Genomic DNA, 26,812 nt, shown 5'->3' with positions numbered 1-26,812 from the left:
GGAAAAAGAGGCTACAATTTGCACGAGCTCACCAAAATTGGACAGTTGAAGACTGGAAAAATGTTGCCTGGTCTGATGAGTCTCGATTTCTGTTGAGACATTCAAATGGTAGAGTCAGAATTTAGCGTAAACAGAATGAGAACATGGATCCATCATGCCTTGTTACCACTGTGCAGGCTGGTGGTGGTGGTGTAATGGTGTGGGGGATGTTTTCTTGGCACACTTCAGGTCCCTTAGTGCCAATTGGGCATCGTTTAAATGCCACGGGCTACCTGAACATTGTTTCTGACCATGTCCATCCCTTCATGACCACCATGTACCCATCCTCTGATGGCTACTTCCAGCAGGATAATGCACCGTGTCATAAAGCTCCAATCATTTCAAATTGGTTTCTTGAACATGACAATGAGTTCACTGTACTACAATGGCCCCCACAGTCACCAGATCTCAACCCGATAGAGCATCTTTGGGATGTGGTGGAACAGGAGCTTCGTGCCCTGGATGTGCATCCCACAAATCTCCATCAACTGATCAAGATGCTCCTATCAATATGGACCAACATTTCTAAAGAATGAATCAGCACCTTGACGAATCAATGCCACGTAGAATTAAGGCAGTTCTGAAGGCGAAAGGGGGTCAAACACCGTATTAGTATGGTGTTCCTAATAATCCTTCAGGTGAGTGTATATATATATATATACCCTCTTACAGTTTGGGTATTTGTATTATTACAAATATTATATTATAGGCTATTAAGGCTATTAAGATTTTTGTCCTTCTTTGGAAGTGGAATTACATCACCCATGTTTAACTCTAATTTTAGACCATGTTTAGCTCTGATTTGAAGCTGGGGTACCTAAAATTCACACACGTGTCTCACAAACCCTTTGGCATATAGTTATTGTCCACATGCACTCATTTTTGTACAGCTTTAGAACAGCTTTTACAGACAACAAAGTATAATATTTGGGATGGACCAGCAAAGTGCAGCCAAGTGCTGCTTTTGGGGCTTACTTCTGCATTGGAGAGAAATAAAAGTACTCATTATATAGGCTACTTATCATGTTGTCACAAAGTGCTGCTTTTGCAATATACTCATTTACAAAAAAAAAAAAAAAAAAGTCAGGTACAACAGGTTTAAACCTGATATAGTTCGGGTTTAGATCTGGTGGTATTTGGAAAGCCAAATTTTATCTTAGGTGGTGCTTTGTGTGGAAAAATTTGAGGACCACTGGTTTATACAAAAAATGTATAGGAAAATGTTACGCAACTATATGCATTGTGCAAAGACAAACACCACCTTAGTAACCTTATGATATGAAGTCTGTGTAATCCCTCAGTCATCCAGGTCTGATCCATAGCAAAAGATGAAATTTAAATCTGTCAAATGGACAAATTGCTGTAGGAGTATAGACATTCCGCTGCTCATCCAAGCCTCTTCTTCAGTTCTGGTCAGTTTGCTGGTGGACACTGCCTTATATCTGTCTGAAGGGAGGGACTAACTACACAGAAACTATAAACAGCTATTGTCTCCAGTTTCTGAAACTGAAACTTCGTCTTTTGATTTGGATATGAAGCAATGACTAACTTCTACTTGTGTGTGCATGCAACTCTTTCCTACCTCCCTCCACATTCTCAGTGTATTAATACTTCATCTGCTGCATCATAGTAACCACAATGAGTGTCCGTCACTACACAATCAGGTCCCCGGGTGTAATTAATTGCTTTCCCAGCTCCGTACGCCCCCTGTCCTCTTTCATTAATTGACAATGCTTCCACTTCGCCTGCTTCTCTATATGGACGTCTGCTTTACAATGGGCTCTATGCATGATGAAATGCACGGTTAGCAATGCACAACCCATTACTTAAGTTAGATACGCATAAGCACGTCTCTAATGGGAGACCTAGAGCTGGCTGCAGGCATGAGGTATGGCTAATCACGCCACAATGGGGTTTGTACGAAAGCAGAAGTTATAAATTATTCATTCTGCACTATGTTAGGTCATGACTTACTTATCCGCCGTGAGGCTTAAAAATCAATGTCTTGTTTGGGGTTGAAAAAGTGAAATTCGACCACAATGGGTCACAAGTATATAAAAATATAAACTATAAAACACGCATGATGAGAGATTGTGCTGTGAAGGCCATGTACAGTATACAAGCAAATATCAACTATAGGCTGACCAGACTGTGATTATCAAAAGATGGAAAAAAAAAAATTAAATCAAATAAAATTAATCTTTTAATTGTTAATTTTCAAATGCTTAACATTTCAATGTTTAATAACGGTAATAGGGCAACACTCACTGCCAACTTATGCATAAAGTCAAATGTGCCCATTGGCAAGGCAAGTACATCTGTAAGCACAATGTGTACACAAAGTAATTCAAAGTGCTTTACAGAATAAGAAAGGCATTAAAATCACAATACAACAAATCAAAACATAAATAATCATGGTAAAATGAACATTAAAAGAGAAGAGTGCAGAATAAAAACCTTTCAGTCATATGCACAGCTAAACAGAACTGTTTGAGCCTGGATTTAAACATTGTCAAAGTGTCTGTCTCACATCTTCAAGAAGACTGGTCCAGGTTTTAGCCTCATTAAACTGATTGGGCAGTAAGCTAGTGTGAATTAAACAACAACAACAAGAACAACAACAACAACATTTGGATTGTTTAAATGTTCCTGGTGTGCAGTTACATATTCATCAGAAGACTTCATCTTGTTCAGCAGTCTTTGGTCACTAAGCAAATAAGATTGAAAGTCTGTGTGTGATGTGTTTGAAATGGTCCTGTGTTGATGCCACAGACAGCTGGTTCCTTTCCTTTGTCCACTGGCTTTGCATCAGTGAAAAGATTCGCTCACCATTTGCATTGTGTGCAGAAATAGCAAATTGAAGTTCAGAGTGACATTCAGTGCTTTTGGAACTTGTCAAATATTTGGCCCATTTCTCATGTGGTTGTCCAGCAAAATATTCATCTGCCTTTTCTTTAGGCAAGTAATCTGATCAAAACATTTAGATCAATACTGGACACAGCCTTCTACATTACTCCAGTGAGGCATCTCCTTCAGATTCATCCCCATGAAAGAAGAGAACTGATCCATGGGTGCCATCCATTTCTCCTGATATTCAGTACACTGTAATGAACTGTACAGTTCCTGGAATAAAGCTCTGAAATGGTCATATCTGTTACCAAGTTCATTCTGCTGCTGTTGGGACAGGAGTGCTTTGACTTTTAGGGGGGAGAAAGTTGCTCACTTGCATTTATAGAGGATGCTGCACGCGTTTGTGTCACTAAAGATTTTGCACTAAAATTCACAGTTCAAATGTTGTGAATATTATTGTTGTTAAAATGAGTATTAAGTGGCCTTAATAAGAAAGGTCCCCTTTGTACATTAGAGATTTGTAAGTGTAATTAGTTTTTTGCATTATTTGGGCTGAACTTTTATTGCTGATGACACCATCAATTAGTCAGAGTCGACTCCACTAGCGTCCTCGACTGGGCAACTACAAATATTTAGTAGCTGTACAACCCCTGGCAATACGGTACAAACTAAACTTTTATCCTAATACATTTTATTCTTTTATTTGCATAATCATTTCTACCTTATACTCCTGCATGAGTAATGTTATTATGCAAATCTATCAGCTTTCTATATTACTTCAACCCATACAGCCAAAAGCACTCACAGAATGGATTACTGTACAGGCAGTAGTACAGCAGACCGCCTTGTTTACGATGTACTGTGATGTACAGTGGTGCCCCTAATTGGCTCATTACCCCTCATCTCCGGACTGCGTGGGTTTTTCCAAAGACTCACCATGAAAATGACTTATTTTCATTTCATTATGTAGATTTCACTGCAAGAAAGCAAACAAAACAAAACAAACAAACAAAAAAACTATACATAGTTTATGCAAACATGATGGAAACTTGCTTTGGAGACTGTGGCCGATGGGAGATACTGGGTCCATTTTTGAATTAATTGTAAATTGCTCTTTTAAGGTTCTAAACCATTTAAATTCATGGTGCTATTATGCAGAAAATAATGACGTATTCATGTGGTTCTCAGGTGCTTGGGTTTCTGATGTGACAAATTAGGGTTTTATATTGTTAGTGTTTGTGATTTCATCTTGGAAATAATGGACTTGAAAACACTAAATGTAAAAATCATGGAGTCTCTTCTAATAACCACATTTAACATATAAAACCAGTCAAGTTAATGTTGGGCCATTCTGTTGCTCTTGTGATATGGTCAAGTCAGTCAACCCCCAAATGTAGTAACGTTTGGTCACATAGCTCATATATAATCCGCTACAAAACTGTGAATAAGTATTTGTTCTTAATCTTCTGCCTGGTAAAATAAAGTTAAACTAAAAATATAAAATCTGCAGTCTCCACACAGCAGGTGAAGTGAAGTGTGGAAGTCGCGGCGCTTGTTTTTTGAACCGAGCTCTATTCCCAAATTGTGCAAGCGTCCTGTGTATTTTTCAGCTCGGTTTAGCCTGAATAATGCATGAGATGAAGCTTTTAAAAGGTGCACTATGCAACTTTTCTGGTCACAAGATTGCGTTCATGGATGTTATTACTTTGCTTTGAATATTCCACATCATGGCATTAAACAATATATCTTGTAATAGTTCAGTTACAGGTATACTAAAAGAAAAATACAAGAAAAACATGCATTTACCTTTAAAGAGGGAATATTTTACATCTGTGGGCTATTAACTGCTAACATAACAAATTTAGATCCCCGTGTTACTTTTAGGCTCCCGTGCTAAGTCACTCCCCCTTCAGAGCGCTATCACAATCACTGTGCATCCCACTATGAAAACTACTGCACATCACATCAGGTTTGTGAAGCTGCTGCGTACAGTTTTCTATCATGCCTTTGTATATTTATGAATACACGTTGTCTGGGAGCGTGGGTGACGTCGGCTTGTGGGCAGAGAATTGCACAGAATCTTACAGCTCAGCGTAAAGAGGGTTTGAATAGGGCCCGGGAGATATTGCTAAAATACTAAAACATGCATGGATGACACATAAAACCTCTACAGGGATGTTTTTGATGAAGAGAACAACATTATAACATGGCAGAAAGCTAATATACATATATATATTTCGCACTCCTTCTTTTGTGGCGATGTAAAACAATCCATGTTTACCATCATAGTACAGCTCTCCCAAATATTGCGTCATTTTACAGAGTCAGCAGAGGAATCTATTCACGCTCATTGCTTTATCCAACATCGAACCATCTGTTTACAATTCTGGTTTGTCTTTCTGCCCAAATTCAGCTGTGCACTCCGCGGCGCTGTCCTTATCTGTTCACGCCCGCCCCGTGCTCCGTGTGCTCCCTGTACCCCGGCCCCAGCCTGTTTGCCCATTCTGTCCTCTTCTCTCTCTCCTCTGTACAATGGTGTATGTATCGTGGTACAGCTGTGTGTAACCCTTCTCTCCTTTAGACTCTTTATCTCGCTCCACATGAGGCTGATGGGTCCCTGCCTGCACTGTGAGCTACAAAGCAATCGGACCAAGAAAATGCAGTGAAAAAAAAAAAAATCTTGGATATGGTGAGATGCTGAATTAGCGATTTGGGATTTGGGCAATAGGTAAAAATAACTCAATGATTCATGTTTTGACTTGTTACATAAAACTGACTATGTGAGCGTTTAGCCACGTTAGAATGGTGTTACTTCATCAAAAACATACCTGGAGTTGCGTTTTGTTTAATTCACACATGTCTGAGTGACCCTTTGTCTACATTCCCAAAGAACAAAATGCTCTATTCCACCTTGTGATGTCATGAAGTGGTAGTTTAAGTTAACAGCTCCTTTTATCTTTTGTTCAGAAGAGATTGACAGAACGGCACTGACATTATTTAAATGATTCCAGTGAAGGTGTGTGGAGTTTAAAAACACAGTGGAGCACTTCCTGTAGTACCACGTGACATCACAAGGTGGAACAGAGTGTTTTCGGTTTGAGAGAAGAACTGCAGAACATGTGTGAATGAAAGAAAACACAACTCCGGGTATGTTTTTGAGGTAACAACATTGTAACAAATCATAAAATAGCATAATATGGGCTCTTTAAAGTTTTTTTAATCTATCTTTTGGGGGTTCTGTCACATACATGTCATTGCTTTGTCTAAAATGTAGCACAGTATGGCATTAAACTGATCTATAACTGCATTTCCACCCATACAAAAATGTGCACGACTTTATCCTTGTTTCCATCAAAGTGTTCAAGCTAGGTGTTGGTTACCTGGTTACGAGGGCCACTAATCCTGCAGAGGGCGCACCGTGCACATTCTGATTGTTTTGGCTTTGATGCTTTGTGCTGGACAACCATAAACCTTTCCTGGTTTTCTGCACTAATTAAAATTGGACAGAGCACATGTCTCTCTGAGCAAATTATTAGTTCGCCAACATCTGTTTTTACGTTGAACTTCAACCGTTGTGCTATTACTGCAGAGCAATGTTTGTTTACTCAAAATCTGCCAGAGGAGCACAGCCAAACTAATACCAGTGTGTAATTATTTTGGCTTTCTTCATCACCTGTGTTCACTCCGGTGCTGTGCAGGTATGTAGTCTGGCCGTCACTATTATGCACTTAGCATTTATTCAATTACTGATGTTTTTATTGCTCAAAAATACCTTGAAAAATTTTTTTACTGGCTGAAGCTGCCTCTCCATGGAGCTTACATGTAACAATGTCACCAATTTGCTTTGTGGGGCCACTCAAAAACATTGACTTTGTTATCCTTAAGTCACTTTGTAACGGGTCATTGTCCATTTGGAAGAGCCATTTGTGCCAAAGCTTCTTGACTGATACAAAGCACTACAAAATCTACAGTACACAGCAAATAAAAACAAGAGACAGAACAAACAAGAACATCTCTCACATCTCACAATATCATTTTAAATGTGGAAATGTATACAAATGCATACATTTTGAAATAAGTGTTGCTATTTTTGAGATAAAACATGAACTTCGCTTCATTATAACAGAATTCATACAAATACTGTGATTTCACATTGACAGTCGGTCCTTGCACTAAGTCCCTCCCCCTTCAGAGCACTATCACAACATAATCAGTGTGCATCCTACTGATGAAACTACTGCACATCACATCAGGTTTGTAAAGCTGTTGTGTACAGTTTTGTATCCTGCTTGTGTACATATTTATTCCAGTCGATCACTTGCAGGTGCTGTGAGAGCAAATCTCTGTCATGTGTTTGCTCTAAGTCTCCCTCCTTGTAGGCCCTCCAGGCCCTCTCCAGGTGCTGCGTATGGGCACTGTAATCCACATACCACCTGCTGTGGTTAATTGTATGAGGGTCATACCCCATGTGCTGCAAATTAATAGTTACATCAAATATCTTAATTTTCAAACAGAAAAGCTGTGAGAGCTGTGTGCAAAGCTAAGGAACGGCCATGACAGGATGAAGTCACACACCTGCAGCAGTAGGCCTTATGCAGCTCGCTCTAACAGCTCACAGTTACATTTGTTTCCTGCACTGACTCAAAGGCCACCGACTCTGAAGGTGGGACAGTGGAAGTGATCTCTTCAAAGTCTGTTTTCATGGGACTGTGCTGCAATGCCATGTGGAGGTGTCAGCTGTGTGAGTGCATAAAAGCCACAGGAGTCATGTGTTGTAGCCCGACGGGACTCCTGATCCACACATCCATACATTTTCAGCACAGCCTGCTAAATTCCTCCCTGTGTCTTATAGCCCTCTCCGGACACAGTAAGTCTAAAGTTAGCTTGGTGATGAGGTACAAATATTGCTGTGCAGCAAAGAGCTCACAGGAATTTATGCGTGCTCACTTGGAGAAGTTTATAGACACTCGCACACATGGCACCTCCAGAGGGCGCTCATGCAGAGGTCACTTCCACCTGTGTGGACCCCCTGTGTCAGCGCTTGGCTGAGTACAGGACCGGGAGAGGAGGACAGTCAGCTGACAGAGCCAGGAGCTAGGCCATGTGGACATGATCATATCCATGCACTTAGTCTCACTTACTCAAACTAATATGATAGTACTAGTAACTAGTAAAATGTACATATACAAAAATAACAAATATTTTGCCATGCGTCTTAATCTCCACTGTCCTCTTTCTCATCTTCATCTTCTGGTGACACAGAGTGTATTTGACATTAAGATTTTGCTTTGTAAGCTTCAATGCTTTTCTTTTCTCTTGTAAGTCTTCCTCGTGGTGATGATGATAAATGCTCACACTCGGCTAAAACTGATGACGCAAGTACAAGAGGGAAACCACACTTTTCTTATAACCAATAGGACTCAGCGATGCTGCGACCCTAAAGACAGAACGCACCAATGCCATGGACCCATGGATTGACTCTTCAGAAGAGGATCAGAAAGAGAGTAAGAGGAAGAAGGGACAGAGGATCACAAGAAGAAATCAAAGAAAGAGTCCCAAACTGCTCGACAAAAAGACACCTGAACATACTAGATTTGCTCAAAACTAGCACTGCCACAATTGAGAATTTTTTATTAAATTAAGAGAAATAGTTGATACACAAACTGTTTTTGAGTCTGATGATTTTTAAGTTTAAAAAAGTGAAAAAAAATCATCATCTTAAATAAATAAGAATAAATGTTGAAATTAATTAAAAAATAAATGCTAATTACAATAATAATTATAATCATTAAAACAAGTATGTATGTATACATACACAAACATATGTACAAAATGGCTACAAAATAAAACCTTATTTATTGTAAGTGATTCTAATCAGTCAGTGAGGGCTGCAGGGATATTCCCAATATACATGTATTCCTCCTATTAGGGAAGCCTCCCATCATATTTATGTGTGTTTGTGTTTAGTCAGAATAGAACATTTATCTACATTAAGTCATCAATGGAAATGTTACTGTATTTTGGGCATAACATGTGCTGAACCATTAAATGCATTTTTTATTCACACATAGGTTTATTAGGGCTATGTTTGACTAAAGAAAGTCTTGGGTGACTAAAGACAGTTCCTGTGCATTGATTATTAGGACCTCACCAAAAACAACAGAGAAGTACTAGAGTAAACAGCATCATTACAAATCACAGAGCTGATTCCCAAACTCCTGCTTCCTCCATCATGCTTTTTTCTTTCTGCTGTGGTCCTTATAAATAAAATTTGTCAACTCATAAACAAGACCCCATGGGCCAATTAGACTAAACCTTTTAAACTTTTAATGAAACTATTGTTATTTGATTTATTCATTTTCTATTGTGTCATTTTTGGGTCCCCATGAATCATTTGCAGATTGAAACAATTTTTTGGAAAATATAAGTTCGATTGAGGAAAATAAAACAAAGCAACTGAGAAATCCTGTATTGTATTGATAGCCATTTTGCTATAGTTTGTGTTTAAAACGTATTAAATATATTAAATATGGTTACTCTTTATGCTCTTTGCACTGAAGCACAACATCCAACACAAGTTGATGCCCGTTAGAGAAGACTGAGTGGATTTTGAGGAGAGGAGTGACTATGTCTGCAGCATTTAAACACTGTCATGTTGAGCGTAAAACACACAGTGCCAGTAGTGGAGTTATACATTGCAGCCCCAGAAAAAAAATATAAAGAACTGGAAATAACCCCAGAAAACTGCTGCAATTTGCAGTTCAATGTCCCTGCGCAATCAATGAAAATCCAGACATAGAATCCTCTGGACAGTCGCTGCCAATAAAAATAAGGACAGAAAAGTAATATTCATGATTTGACTTTGTAGTTCCTCCTCCTCCACCTCTTTGTTGCTAGTTAAACAGGGTACAGTGTTTAGTACATATTTTGTGCTTATTGAAACTGTTTTGTACATTTAAGTCAATTAAATGATGTCAGATAAGTAATGTTGTTACTAAACCAAAAATGAGCTCTTTCTCAGACAATGGACGATTGTCATTTCCAGCACAAAATAATATTAAAATGCCATGAAAGCCTTTTGTTGTGTACCTTCATCTGAAATATTGTCCAAGGGCTTTAAAAGATCGTCTGAGTCACCCATGTGGGACGCCAGTGTGTTTCAACCTGTACAAGTCTTCCTCAGGGCTCAATGTGGGGCCTGGACAATCTTTTTAAGAATGTTTCATATGGAGGTTTACAGAATATTTCAATGCTTCCATTTGTCCTTGAGATTTCCACTACATGGACCATTGATGGACTTTCTATTTTCCTTGTTACCATGTGGTTTTATAGTTGTATTGATAAAGTTCAAAATCATTCTCCAACTGTACAGGAAAGACCAAATATCGTCCTGCTTAAATATCTGTTTTTGTGATCGATCAGTATGTGATATTTGATACTTTTAACAACCCTACACATTGGAGAAGTTCATGTTTTATCTATGTGTACTTTAAGGGCAAAAATAGCAACACTTATTTCAAAATGTATTCATTTGTATGCATTTCCACACTTAAAATGACATTTTGTAATATTCAAGAAGAGATCTTCTTGTTCTCTGGTACTTAAGTTGCATTTATAAATAAGTTATAAGATATATTTAGCCCACACTTTAGATAAGCTCACTCCAAATACTTAATTAACAACTACTAGATGCTTTATAACTAGTCTAGACTACTAGTCTTTATAACTAGGGTTGCTAGTGGAAGCTGTTTTATAAATAGTTTATACCGTAAATGTTGGACTATTGAGTGCACCTGAATATAAGCCACACCAGCTAAATTTGAAGAAAAATAAATTTTGGACATATTTAAGGCACACTTGAATTTAACCCGCAGATTTTTATCTTGTAACATGAGATATTTACACAGAAATACGGTACACAGAGGTTTTTTGAGTTTTAATTTAAGACATGCTTTTTTCAAACGGCACCAACACGACAGTGACACAGGATGAACATACCTGCATGTTTAGAAAATAAAACAGCACCAACACTGCTTTTATTTCCTCTGAAAGCTTTTATCGTCTTTTCACATTGGCTAAGTTCATCCCGCTGCCGCCTCCAACGTCCCACCATCGATTCATTAATAACAAGTTTAATGTGCAGTGGCTCTATTTCCTTCTTTGAGGCCAGATCCATTGCCTTTAACATAAAAGCTGCATCATTTGCATTTCTTCATGTGTTTTCCATGATGAGGGTGTGTGCATGATGCACAAAATGACAAAATCAAAACTGGTGTATTCAGTGCATAATCTTTAGCCAGTAAAAATCTATAAATAAGCTGCAGCGTTGTGTGGGAAAAATGTAGCGGCTCGTAGTCCAAAATTATGGTAAATGTTTTATAAATGATTTTAGATAAAGAAAAACAGGATGTTACTGCCATGAACAAAGTGTTTGTAAATGTGCTTATAAGTATTTATCAAAGAAATTAATCAAAAACATTACACATTTGCTAACTTTTAACGAATACTTGTGTTAAATGTTAATAGCACATGTGATACTAAGCCTTAACAAAGTCTTGTGCTTATAAGTCATGAGTAATGTGCTTGTAAATACTTAATGAATTATGAGTAAAAGATCATTTATTAATTTTTATTTAACAATTTATTAATGCTTTGTTAAGACTTAATAGTGTGTTGTTATAATAAAGTGCTACCTTGGTCAGAAAATTCTCTTAACTGTTACTAGTTTTAATACCTAGCATCCTATGTTCTTCCCAGCTGAAACCCGATTGGGTGAGCAGAGAAACTAACAGCCCAAGGTCGCTGGTTCAAGTCCTGACTTTGGGATTGGAACTGTGAAATTATTACTGTGCAGTCACTCCTAAAGGCTACAAATGTATCTGATTACATCAGCTGAACATGGCATCTGGGGATTGCTGTTAGTTAGAGCCTGTATTTTCCAGATTGTTCAGCCTATTAATAACATCTCAGTAAACTAATTATGAGCTGTTTCCTCGTCTCACGTTAATGTTGTTGGTCAAACGTGACTTTCCTGTTTCCTTGGCAACAGTGGTCTAATTTTGGACTTAGCTCATGCTTAATGATGAGATAAGATAAAGGTTAACAATTAGCAAAAATAGAAAAGGCTAAACCAGTGGGCTTCCCTGGTGGACAGAACAGTGTTTACGTGGCAGTTGGATTTCCAGATTGACCTGCCACACACTGCAGGATTTTAGAGTTTTATGAGATTGTGATTCTCCAGGTCCAGACTACAGAGCAGAGACTGTACACTACAAGCTAAAAGTTGTGAGCTAGTATGATACAAGAGAAACTACTCTCACCTTTTTCTCACGTTTTATAAACTGGATTATTAATAATGTTTTGTGGACTGGGTGTCATGGATTTGAGGAGAAAATACTAAGCTATTGGATATAAGAACATGTGTGAATGCTACAGGTTATTACTCACTGTAAAGTTAAAGTAATTACTGTACTTTTTGCTATTTCCCGTGTATCTGGTGCCTCAGAGTTTTTGTTATCCCATCTGCCTTCGGCGGGTTGCTTTATTAGCTGTTGATGCAGCTGTGATGTTTTGTGATATGAGCAGCTCAGAGTCGCATTGATGCCACACACACGAGGAAGACAGGAGCTTAAAAGTAGCATGTCCACTGAGCCAAAGGTCGACATTTAGAATCCCACTCTTGACACTGAAAAAGTAATTGGGAGAGTGGTTAGCCCCCACAGATGAATGCTGTCATCTCGTGTGTGAATGTGTGGGTGAGTGGGTGAGTGGTTTCTTGATGTAAAACGCTTTGAGTGCCTTGAAAGTGGAAAAGCGCTACATAAAAACGTGACCATTTACCAAGAGAATTACGGCCTACACTGGTCAAATTATCTTGTAGTGTGTGGCGAGCTTTAACCATATATCCTTTATGAAATTATCACCTTTTTCATTCTTAGATGCATTTTTCAAGATCAGTCTTCATGTCAAAAAAGCCACCGATTTTGAATCTGAGATACTATTGTAACAAATGTAAAAAAAACAAAAACCTTAATGATTTTTCATAACCTCACCAATTGTAATCAACTGTATTATTTTTGCATGCCTCCCATTTCTTTTGGATATTATTAGCTACTCGAAACCCAGCAGTAGCAAAAACAAGCGATAAACATTTGTCTACTCATCTAGAGAAAACATTTTTGTTTTTATTTATTTTTTATTAGGTCTACCAAATGTTCACATCAAATTACACTTCTGAAAAAGGCTCTGGTGCAGATGCTTTTACAACAGTGATGTTCATCCGATGCAGGTGGGAAATGTGAGCGATTCAACAGTCTGTAGCTTGCATAAAAGGATGGAATGCTTCAAATTTGACACCATAAAAGTGTGCCTTAAGCGATTGCACCTGGCCCAAGCTGTGCCGGAAACTGCACAAGCGTCACTGACAACCGATTATCAAAACAACATACAAGTGTGGGAAATAAACAGACTGCAATTTGAGGAGATAAAATAGCTATTGGAGCATAATTACATAAAATACTCTGAATACATGCTTTGATAAACATGTAAAGTAGAGATGATTCGGGTTTTGCAGTTATGACCAATTGTGACCAACCACATTTCAAATAAACGGGGCAGTACCAGGAGGACTAAGGAAAACAGTGAGGTTGAGGAGGGGCGGAGGCACTGGGGGAAACATAGAGCAGTGAATGCAGATGGAGTTAGATGAAAACAGACATTTTTAGACCACTCAAGCCTTGAATTCAGGACAATACAGGATTGCTCAAACATGTGTGAATCAACAGCATACAGCTCACTACCCCTTTAAGATGTGTATTAATTTAAGTCATCACTGTTTCGGTCAAAACTTCACAAGTATCATAGTAACCAAAGAGCCAATCTGGAGCCAGGCTGTTGTAGGTAGTGCCCCTTAACGCCTGCACCGCTGGTTTAGCAGGGAGCAGACGCTTAGCAACACTGTCAATTAAATCTGTTACTAATACTAGCGGGAGCGACCTTGGAGAAAGAAGGTGCCTGATTTGTCCGTTATTAATATTCATATCTTGAGTTACATACACAATAGCAAACAAATCTGCAAGAAATCCTACCAATGGCTTGAGAGAGCTGGACTGAAGAACAGCACAGAGACACTCGTCATGGCTGCATAGGAGCAGGCCTTGAGCACCAGAGCGACAGAGGCCCAGATCTACCACACCAGACAAGAACCAAGGTGTACACTGTGCAACGAGGCCCCTGAGACAATCCAGCACATAACTGCAGGGTTTAAGATGCTGCAGGGAAAGCAAACATGGAGCGGCATAACCAAGTGGAGCCATAGTGTACAGAAACATCTGTGCAGAGTACGGACTGGAAACCCCAAGGTCAAGGTGGGAAACACCTCCAAAGGTAGTGGAGAATGATAGAGCCGAGATCCTGTGGGACTTTCAGATACAGACTGACAGAATGGTGATGGACCAACCGGACACTGTGGTGGTGGAAAAACAACAGAGCAAAGCCATTGTGGTGAACATCACAGTACCAAGTGATGGGAACATCAGGAAAAAGGAACATGAAAAACTAGAGAAATACCAGGGACTCAAAGAAGAGCTGGAGAAGGCCTGGAAAGTGAAGGCATCAGTGGTGCCTGTGGTCATCAAAGCACTCAGGGCAGTGACCCCCAAACTGGAGGAGTAGCTACAGCAGATCTCAGGAAAAACATTATTTTGCAAAAGTTACAGGGTTTTTTAAGCTTTCAAAATGGCCACTTCATTAAGAGCTTGTTATGACCACACCCTGAGACTTATGTAAATTCTTTTAACAACTTTTGATCCCAGATGCATCCTGAGGATGCTGCCTCAGTTTGGAGTTCGTCGGATCAAAACCCCAGGACAAATTCGTTAGAACTTTTCCTAGGGTTTTGGTCCTGTGTGGCTTAGCGTGGTGCCGTAATATACTTATTTGTTTATCCTGAGATGCTCGATGTACCTGCCAAGTTTTATGTGCCCATGATGAAATAATAGGCTCTGCCTCCTCCTTTCTCGTAATGTATTTTAATATTCCGGAGGGCGCCACTGAGCCATTCTACAACATAGATTCTTGGTGAAGTTAAGTAACTTAAATTTGAGTCAATTTCTAATTATGTGCCGAGTTATGAGCATTTTTTCTGTCTCTCAAGAGTGATTTAGTTGTCAGAAAGGAATAATAAGAAAAACTGAATATAATAAATAATAATTATATTTTTTTCTTCCATTTTTTATGCCTAAACAATAAAAGTTAGAATGATGGGACTTTGTCACATTGTTCCTCATTATGAAGAGCCTCTCTGTAAATTCTTTCAAAGGCAAGGCAAGTTTATTTGTATAGCACAATTCGTACACAAGGTAATTCAAAGTGCTTTACAGAATAAGAAAGACATTAAATCACACAAATTAAATAATAAATAATCACAAATAATCATCATAAAATTAACATTAAAAGAGAAGAGTGTAGAATAAAAACCTTTCAGTCGTATGCACAGCTAAACAGAACCATTTTGAGCCTGGATTTAAACATTGTCAAAGTAGAGGCCTGTCTCACATCTTCAGGAAGACTGTTCCAGGTTTTAGCTGCATAAAACTGAAACACTGATTCCCCATGTTTAGTCCTGACTCTGGGCACCAGCAGGAGGCCGGTCCCTGAAGTCCTCAAATTGCGAGATGGTTCATATGGCACTAACATGTCGGAGATATACTTTGGACCTAGGCCATGGAGAGACTTATACACAAGCAGAGCTGCTTTAAAGTCTATTCTTTGAGCTACAGGAAGCCAGTGCAGAGACCTGAGCACAGGACTTATGTGCTCGTACTTCCTGGTTCTAGTCAGGACCCGAGCAGCAGCGTTCTGGATGTACTGCAGATGTCTTAACGCTCGTTTGGAGAGGGCAGTGAGCAGGACGTTGCAGTAGTCTAATCTACTGGAGACAAATGCATGGATAAGTCTCTCCAAGTCTGGCTTTGACAGTATACCTTTGATTTTTGCAATGTTTTTAGGTGGTAAAAAGCTGCAGATGTTACTGATTTGATGTGGCTGTTAAAGTTCAAGTCCATTGTTACCCCTAGATTTCTAGCCTGATTTGAAGGTTTTAGAGCGAGAGAGACTGGAGGTGACTACTGACACTTTCTCTATGTTTCTGTGGGCCAAAGATGATGACTTCAGTCTTGTCTGAGTTTAGCAGAAGAAAGTTGTTTTGCATCCACACACTGATCTGTTGGATGCAGTGGCAGAGTGAATCCACTGGTCCATATTCACCTGCTGCAGTGAGATATAGATCTGAGTGTCATCTGCACAGTTGTTGTAGGACACATTATTGCTGCGTATTAACTGGCCTAACGGCAGCATGTAGAGATTGAACAGCAGGGGTCCCAGGATTGAACCTTGGGACACCCCACTGGTCAGGGACATTTTATCTGATATACATTTTCCAATTTCAACAAAGTACTCCCTGTTTTCTAAATAGGACTTGAACCAGTTTAGTGCCATACACAAGATGCCCACCCAGTCCCCTAGTCTCTGTCAGAGGATCCCATGATCCACAGTGTCAAAGGCAGCACTCAGATCTAACAGGATCAAGACTGAGACTTTGCCTGCATCAGTGTTCAGGCGGATGTCATTTGTCACCTTGATAAGAGCAGTCTCAGTGCTGTGGTGGGGTCTAAAACCTGATTGGAAGACATCAAAGGAGTTGTTCATTTCGAGGAAGTTAATAAGCTGTTGGTAAACAACTTTTTCGAGGACTTTGCCTAAAAACGGAAGATTTGAGATCGGTCGATAATTGGTCAATATTGTGGCATCAAGACTGCTCTTCTTTAGGAGAGGCTTGATAACCACAGTTTTCAAAGCGCTTGGGAATGTTCCAGATTGAAGTGACATATTAACTATGTGAGTGAGTGGTGACAGCAAACTGTTGAGCACAGACTTTAGAAATTTAGTGGGTAACACATGGAGGCAGCATGTGGATGAACTCAGACTGGTGACAATCACTGGGACAGTTTTGTCAGTTACAGGTGCAAAGTGAGTCAGCTCTAAGTGTGTAGGTGGGTGCAGGGTTGTTATTTGCGTTGTGGAATTTATGGCATTTTTAATGCTCTGAACCTTGTCATTAAAGAATACTGCAAACTCATTGCACTTAGATGTAGAAATTAGTTCTAACGGCAGTGGAGCTGGGGGGTTTGTTAATCTGTTTACCGTTGCAAACAGGACACGAGAGTTGTTACTACAACTTCCAATAATGTCAGAAAAATACCTTTGCCTTGTTCTACATAAACTGTGGTTGTACATGTGCATCTTTTCTCTGTAAATTTCATAATGAACCTGGAGCTTTGACTTGCGCCATTCCCGCTCGGTCCTCCGGCACTCCCTTTTCTGTGCCCTGACCGAGTCATCATTCCTCCATGGCGCTTTCTGCTTATCTTTAACCATTTTAACTTCATCGGGGCAATGGTGTCCAGAACATTCAAAACACTCGAAGTTACAGAGTTCAACAAATCATCAACATCAGAACATGAGGCATTTTCAAAGTCCATCATTTCCATGAACAGTGCACCTGTTTTATCATTTATGTGTCTCCTTCGAACAACTGCAAGACCAGCTGCTGGTTTGGGAATAACAGACAGGTCAAAGAAGACACAGAAATGATCAGACAGAGCAACATCCACCACATTGACATTTGAAATATTTACTCCTTTTGTAATGAGCAGGTCCAGAGTGTGTCCTCTGTTGTGGGTGGGCTCGCTGACATGCTGAGTCAGACCAAAGGTTTCAAGGACAGAACTGAGCTCTTTAGCGTTTCTGTCAAACACATTATCCACATGTACATTAAAATCACCTGTAATGACTAAACCATCAATGTCTGTGCATACGACTGAAAGCATCTCAGTAAAATCATCAATAAAACTCAAACAGTGCTGGGGAGGTTTGTATATGACTAAGTAGAGTATAGGGAGGGAGGGGGGTTGTTTTAGCTCCATTTTGAATGAAACATACTCAAAAGATGAAAACACTCCAAATGACAATCTGTTAGTAACTAAATTATCTCTAAAAAATGCACACACACCTCCACCCTTTTTGTTTACTCGTGTTTCAGATTCAAATTTGAAGTTGGGTGGAGTTGATTCCACTAGAATTGCATTACCTGTGTTTTTGTCGAGCCATGTTTCCGTTAAAAACAAAGTCAAGACTAAAAGAAGAAATAAAATCATTAATTAAATAGGACTTGTTACATAAAGATCTGACATTGAGCACAGCAAGTTTCAGATTAGTTTCAGTAGGACTGGATGTTATCTTCTTACAGGGAATGTGAACTAAATGTCTCTGATTGGACAGTCTAACTGTCCTTCTGTTAATCAGTCTACGTGGTGTAACTGTAGATATAGCTCCATCACAGGGCCTCAGCATGATATTATCTTTATCATGACTGTATGTCCTGAGACAGCAGAGCCCTGTGTGTCCTAGCTCTTGTTGATAACAGCTCTGGGGGAAGGCAGGGAAGGGTGAGCAGGGGGGAGTTTGGGTGAGGGACCAGGTGAGAGAGCAGGGGGGAGTTTGGGTGAGGGACCAGGTGAAGGCCGAGGAGGCGGAGCAGGGGGGAGTTTGGGTGAAAGACGAGGGGGGATAGGTGGGTACGTGGAGGAGTTCAGCATAGTTGATGCCAGAACTCTCGATCGAGAGTCCAAAAGTCCATGACAGATTGGCTTTTATGATTTTGTTTTTAAATCAAATTTGAAGGGGGCGCTATAGAGCCAGCTCAGAAATGTGCACACGCACTTCATTGGGTCCATTCAAATCTGACAAGATTTTTCTGAAAGATAGAATTTTATTTATTTTTTTTTTTTTCCAACAATTGACATTTTGTTAAAAAAAAAGGCCATGACCACACCCAACATATGATTTAAAATCAAATTAATAACCTTTTATTTCACATGGGTTTTGTGTCTTTTGAAGTTTGAAGTGTTTCTGATGAAAACTGTTGGAGATGTCAAAAAGTCATGATGAGTGACTTTGTCCATCCTGGGTTTGATCCAATATGGCCGACTTTCTGTAGGGTTTAGGGCAGGGCCATAATATATATATATATATATATATATATATATATATATATATATATATATATATATATATATATATATATATTTTTTTTTTTTTTTTTACAAGTCCTGACATGACCCATTTTTTATGCTAAGTTTCATTTGTCTATGATGACATTTTTCTGGGCCGGGTTCCTCTTGGTGCAATGTAAATTAATTTTTGGGGTGGAGCTACTGAGCCGTTTTTTCACTATTATTTCTTTGGGTCTTCACTCAAAATTAGAACTCACTGAACTCTAATTTTCAATATCACTTACTTATCTATACATTATTGGTTGATTTTTGCGATTTTCCCCAAAATTGTACAAATCCAATAGGGCTCTCGGGCGAGTGTGAGGCGGACGACTCACTGACTCGTCCTCACACATTTGTGCTCAGCCCTAATTATGAATCTGTATTTGGTCATCTCTTAGTTTCAGGTTGAGTGCATATGGACTGATGCACACTGGGGTTAGAAAGATCTGAGAGATGCACTATCAGAATAAAATTAAGAATTAGTTGATCATATTAACCCAGTGCAAGGAGATTACATTGGAAAATCAAAGTCACTTCTTCAAACATAAGACAAATGATGAATAGAGATCAATAGGCATCTTAGGCTTATTGATCTTCTGTCTTGTGGTGTTGGGCAAATTAACCAATGTCAATTTAATTCTAGAAAATAAGAAATGCCACTCATAGAAGCATCTTCTTCAGTGCTGACAGGATACTTGTACGTCTAATATATGTCTGAGCTAACTACACCTAAGCTAACTCCTTACTTTGAACAACTAGGGTATGTATCTGTTATTAGTTAAAGGCTTTGTACCAAATTTTTACTGCCATAAAAAGTAAAAAAAACAAAAAACTGAACTTGTTCATTTTAAATGGTTTGGAGTAATCCAAAATTATTTCTCACTCAGGCATTCTGAGCATCCTAATTATTATTACTGCAATGAGTTTATATAATCTGACTCAGGCCAAGTTGATATGTGCGTCACACTGAATTGAGTTCTACACATTATTAATCTGGGATGACTCTGGCTGAAAGTGCTTGGAAAACGTAGAGTGTCATAATGATTATTTGAATCTGATTAATTCGCTTGAGCGCTTGCCTTTGGCTTCAGCACAAACTTTAATGCTGCTCAGTGATTAGTGCACCAACCACCTGTCGGGCCATATCGCACCATATTGCACATGCCAGGATAGATTCCTGTGAGTTTGTGAACTCACAAATACTGCGAGAATCCATCTTGCGAAGCAAGGTTAGAGTTTGTAAGCATGTTTCACAACTCTCAGAGACCAGTGCGGAGTTATGCCATCACGGTAAAGCTAAGAACAATTAGCATGCTAATTATCAGACAACTAAATATTTATAAATTAAATATACAGCACAAGTGGAGACACACTCAGTAAGAGTATCCTGGTTTCTCATAATTCTTTTGTGTGGAAGCATCACCAGGGGTTGGATAGTCAATACTAAGTACAATACAATGTATTGAGGTTGTTCAAGTCCCTCTGGCCATGATGACCAGGGAGACCTGAACATGGCAAACTTATTCTGCATAAACCATCCAGACCGTCTCCTGCCTTTCCATCAATTCCATCAATAAGTACTACCAGTAAAAAAATCTACAACAAAGACCATGCAACAGTTGAGCCATAATATAGTACAAATTACAAAGTACAACAGATCATTTCAAAGTGTGTCCGGAAGTCTTCAACCTAACGACTTCACATAACTTCGGTCAGTTAAATTACGACGGCTGTGTTTCCGGTACATTCCGAGAGCAAGGCCAGACCTGTGCCAAACCCTTTTAGTGATGACAGGACTTGTTTTACATCAGCAGTAATGAGAGGGCTGGACAGGGAGGCACGGGCTGACAAACAGGATCACTCCACTCTACCAAGCCAATAAGCACCACAATAAAAGATACGACTAGATAGAGGAGAGGAGAGAGAGCACAGCAGCATGAGGCAGAGGCTAAGTCAGGCCAATCACTGCACCAGTCTATGGATACTGTTCAGACTGTAGGCAAGATGAAAAGTAAAATGAGCTATATAAATAAAGTGGATTTGGATTTGAAGGATATGAGACAGTTGGAGTAAACAGATGCAATCTGAAATATTATGTGTATTTTATATTATCATATCAGCCTTAACCTTTGTTAGAGAAATTGTCCATGTCCATGCTGTACAAAGGGCGCTCACTGCCAACACTGTCCAAAGGAAGCATGGCCAGACTGGACTGTACTAAACTGGAATGGACAACACTATCACTCATGGGTGAGCTGAAGATGGCAGCAGAGGTAAGACGGGAGTTGTTGCAGCACTTCTTGTCTATGTTTTACTGCTGGACACTTTAAAACACAGACTAAACAACACTGGTTTTCTCTTACTACACTCAAACAACTACAATGGAACTAAAAATGACAATGGAGAGTATGACAAACAAGCTCCAAACAAAATCAATGTTTACAAACATTTTGGATTTGGAAGATATGCTGTGGGTTCCACTTTTGTTTTTTCCAACTCTCCTTTACTGACCGACCAACAGCAGTAAAAGCAGCACCAGCACTAAAAACACCACAAAGCTGCACACTTTTAATCGCCATCTGCCTACTTTTATCAGGAAATGTTTATCAGTGCCTGGGGCCTCCCAAAAGATTGACTGAATCTGAGCCTCCAATCATCACCACCAGGGTGGCCGAAAACACCCTCCCTGTCTACTACGATGCCGGTGCAGACTCACCTGTGGGCCGTGATGAGCTGGTGTGGATTCTTGACCCAGCAAGTCAGGTGTTGCCGGCAGTTATCAGCCTGTGTGACTTCTCTACAATGGCAGCAAGTTTGGCCAACAGTCCGGGACACTTGGTGCTCAGTGGGACCCAAGGAGCGACGATCATGTCGCTTCTTTCCACTGCCTCAATTGCCTCTTCAACACCGATCCCCAGCAGGTCAATGAGAACACTCGTTGAAGGTTGGCAGCATGTGACGGCTGTGGCTAGTGTAGCTAGAGGAGCAGCTAAGAGGTTAAAGACAACAACATGCACTGATTCGATGGAAATGATTGATGTGGACCTAAATGAGTTGGTTCTGCAAACACAGCCTGTATTAAATCATTGTCCAACTCAAAAAAGAATAGAAGCCCTGTAATGAGGGCACAGGGAGACAAAGATTCTAAAAACATTTAATCAAGCTAAATTAATCTGGGACTGTGAAAATAAACCCAAGAGGCTTCTGTGTGCTCATATAAACATATGCAGTATGCTATCCAAGCGTGAACAACCGGATCACATATTAAATGACTCAAACACAATTTTGTATTATTTTCTAGGAAACTCAGGTCAAGGATCACTAATGGTTTTACCGGTCCATTAAATGCAGGTCTCTGAATGAATTTATACCCAGGAACCAATGACAAACTGTCCGAAACCTTATCCTTACCTCATCAGTAGACTGGGAATCAATCCTGTCCAGTGATGATCCTTAATTTTGTAGCAGGGAGATGTAGGAATCTGATGAAAACTAGAGACTAGTTACTGAAACAATTTCTGAAAACAGGTCTAATTATAGACAGACCGAGATTTACTCATATGCAAAACTGCAAGTCTAATACAGACCAAAGATAATTTCATAAATTGAATAGAGAATGCAAAAGGCAATGGTAAAATTATTTGGTAACACCTAAACAAAAAAAAAAAAGACAAGACACGAGCTACACATTAATAACTTCATCATTAAAGAACCCATCTCCCTAGCTTCTCATTTAAACCATTTTTCATAACGTCTGTAAAGGAGATCATCCCACACTTCACTCCACCTGCTTCCTCCGATATGTCCTGATCAGGCTATGTTCAGGATCACTGATATTTCAGAAGAAGGCTTAAAAACTCAAAAACATTTGATGCATTTGACCTCAATACACATTTTCTGAAAGAAGTTAAGGATCCTCTTGTATGACCAATCACCCTCTCCTTAATATTTGGTTGTCCAAAATGATTGCAAAGTAGCTGGGTTAACACCAATTTTTAAATTGGGTGCTAAAACAAACAGCTGCCCCCGCGACCCAGCCCCGGATAAGCGGAAGAAAATGGATGGATGGATGGGCTAAAACAAACATGGCTAATTATTGGCAAATAAGCAAACTTCCTGTTATATCTAAAATATCTGAGAAGTATGGGTGGTCAAACTCCTTGTTGCCCATTTAGAAAACACCCAACCCTCATTACACAAACTACAGTTTGGGTTTTGGACCCATCACTCCACAGACACTGCCCTGCATGTGTTAACAAAAAACAAACAGCTTGCTTAATAGGAGTCCCTGTGTTAGGGCTGTCTTCTTAGACTTCAGAAAAGCCTTTGACTCTGTAAACCATCAGATTTTGCTGTCCAGGTTGACTCAGTTTAACATCTCCAGTCAAGCTCTTCACTAGTTTACACTGTGTCTGTCCCACAGGAAATAGTATCACCAAATGCTTGTCCAAATGTATTCTCACAGATGTATGTGAATGATGCAATCATCTACACTCAAGCCAAAAACTTTCAGCAAGCTGCTGATGACCTCCCAGCTGCTTAAACCAGTTATGTACAGATGATAAGTCTTTACATAACTGGCTTAAGGATTAATGCTTATTGTGAAATACCACAAAAACAGTCTGCAAGCGTTATACTGCAATCATATATCTAACTTAATGGAGCAGAACTTGATCTGTTCCCAAAATTTAAATACCTTGGAGTTCTCCGAGTTCCGACATTGTCCTTCAAAAGTCATGTAAAAAAGTGTCCAGGTAATTCAATTCAATAATCAGAATTTTTGTCACATCGGAAAATTAAACATAAGTGCTGCTAAAACTTATTTCTACTTTATGATTATCTCCCACATAGACTATTGTTTAACTACTACTGCCCCACATCACTTAAAACCATTGAAAATCTCTATAAAACAGGTCTAAAAAAACAAACAACCTTTTCCCACCACTACTGTCACGTTCTGAAAAAAGCATAAACTATACTGACATGGTCAAATTTAAAAGAGCTTCCTTAATTTACAAGGTCTTATACCCACTCACAGCACCACCATTAAAGGAGTACATTAAATATAAAGACAATTCAGCAAGGACCACACAAGCCACCACCAGAGGAGACCTGCTGATCCCCCTCGGACGGACCACCTTTGGTCTGAGAGAATGTCCCACGTACAGTATTTTTAAGCTAAAATGAAAAACTGATTATGGTCAAACCAAACGTACATCATCTAAAGTGACAATGTGATTTTAACTTTTCGGCAGAGACATATTTACATGTATGGGCAAAATATGAAGGGGGTGGGTATAAAATGTAAATGCCTTAAATGTGTGGCCAAATGGACGGTGAAATAATGGGGACTGTGCGAGTGAGTGGAGTGTGCATTTTTCTTTTTTTCTTTTTTTTATTTTGTTTGACCCTTTTTCTGACCCCAGCCCTTTGGGCAATGGATGGAAATAAGCCTTTGGTCATAATCTGGTGTATTTACTTTCATGTTGTATCATGTCTGTCCATTGCATGCATTGTCCCAATCAATCAAATAAATAAATAAATGGCAATGTCTTGAGGGTTCATGTCTCTAAGTACTGGGACTTGTATAATAGGTAAATAAGCTCCTGCATTAGAATTCCAGCATCATGCCTCATCTTACAACTCTCAGGCTACAACAATTTACTCGACAACTCCAGTATTTTATTTTATTTTTTTACCATATACCAAGTTCTGTGAAAAGTACATTGATCTGATAATTATTTTACCTTGACATATAGAGGTTATCTTGTCTAGGATCCAGAATACACACTTCGTTGCCTCGGAATCAGAATACACACTTCTCAAATACTTAATGAAGTTTTTTTTTTAGGTTTATTATTTTATGAATCTGATTGAGCAACGGATTTTTGGTGACCAGACTGCTGTCCCTCTGTATCATTCTGGAGTTGCAAGGTAAGAGACTGTCATGATTTTCGCTCCACTCCATGTTGAACTAAAAAAAAAGTTTCTATGCTTTTCAAGACCTTGTCACTAATATTATATTTGTTGAGTGATGCAGTAAAGGTTTCGTGACTATCTAGAACACATGTGTCAAACTCAAGGCCCGTGGGTCAAATGTGGCCCTCCAGATCATTTTATGTGGCCCTCGACAGGGTAAATTAAAAGATATGATGGTCTTAAAATGTCATAAGATACGCAGTTACACAGCCATATTTTTACATCTAGGAAAATGCATATGCAATATTTGTAACTAAGTAATAAATACAGAAACAGTTAATTTAAAAAAAAGTTTGTTAAAAAAGTAGTTAGATTTATTTTACATCTGGCCCTTTGAGGGCAGCCATTTTGCTGATTTGGCCCTTGGTGAAAATGTGTTTGACGCCCCTGATCTAGAACATGAACAAAAAAATGCATAGAAGAGGGAATTTGTCCACTCATACATTAAAATGTTCCCTTGTCAAAACTTTTTTCACAAAGATAGAATGATTTATGGTTTTGCTGTTGCTAGTACAGAACAGCACTGGCTACTCTCCAGTGACTGTATGGACTGCAGTGTGTGTTACATTCTGTTCCATTATTTATTATCCACATACAGAGGGTGAAGGCTCATGTTGGCAGCCATGTTGGAGCATTTCTAATTCAGGAGGAAGTGCAGCTGACCTTCAGTGATTACGGTCAGACACATGCACTGATTAAATTTATACACCCCTCCCCTGCCGTGTCCTGTATGTACAGCGGACACAATGACTTCTAGATGTAACGGTCAGCATACACATGATCAAAGACCTGCTCACTGTCTCAAACTATGGCAGAGGATTCAGATGAAGTCACATAATCCCAAAGCCTTATATAGTTTGTTATGGGTTGACCAGTACAAAGCATAAAGGAACTTTACTTTCTCTTTCCCTGGTTCTGTAGCTGATATGGTACATTGTTTTTAGTCTTGGCCTTATTCTTGAATTGTGCTTTACAGTCTACACACGTGGGCCGGGTGATGTTATGTGTAAAAATCAAACTGTGATCTCATTCCTCTTACGATCTGCTGTTTTTGTTTCTCTTGAATGCAGTCCTCTCTGACTTTTTACAGTTTTCTACCACGGTATAACGTTATTCCCTCATCAAAAGCATGTCTGAAGCATCTTGTCTAAAGCGCCGCCCACAAGCCTACGTCACCAGGATGCTCCCACCAAAAGGTCTCCCCCTCTGCTCAGCCGTCCTTTCCTAGAACAGCGGATGACAGAGAAACAGTGTCAAAAATGAAACTGAAACTAATTAAACTTTTACTGCATTGTTTTTAGCGAATATACCATTTTCAAACATGGTGATCTAAATAGTTTGTGTTAGTAATTAATACTCCATAGATGTGGAATGGCCTGTCAAGATCTCAGTCTGTCCTGTGTTTTGTGCCGTTTTCCTCTTCCCTTCTGTGTCAGAGCCTGGAGATGGGTGGAGATTCAGGCTCCTCCCATGCACACCTGCAACTAATCCATAATCAAGCTGCACCTGGAGAGGACAAAGGGACTGAGGACCTGACACTCAGCGTCAGATCATCCATGTGTCCTCAGTGGTACTGCCCTGCTTGGCTCAGTCTCGTTTTTGCATTCATGCCTTTTATATTCAGTTGGATATCTTTATTCCTCTCCAGATCCCGCTCCCTGAACCTGCACCGCGCCCCCGTCTCCGACCCAGCTCTCCACGACCGGTACGAACCTCTCACCCTCCACCTCAGTTCAAGTCGACCGGTACAGACTTCCTCATCTCTGACCCTGCCGTGCACGACGCACTTTATCTATAACTACACATTGTTAAACTGTTGCCAAGTTCTG

Source organism: Periophthalmus magnuspinnatus, chromosome 7 (assembly GCF_009829125.3).
Source record: "Periophthalmus magnuspinnatus isolate fPerMag1 chromosome 7, fPerMag1.2.pri, whole genome shotgun sequence".
NCBI lineage: Eukaryota > Metazoa > Chordata > Actinopteri > Gobiiformes > Gobiidae > Periophthalmus > Periophthalmus magnuspinnatus.
Note: the sequence above shows the minus strand (reverse complement) of the source record.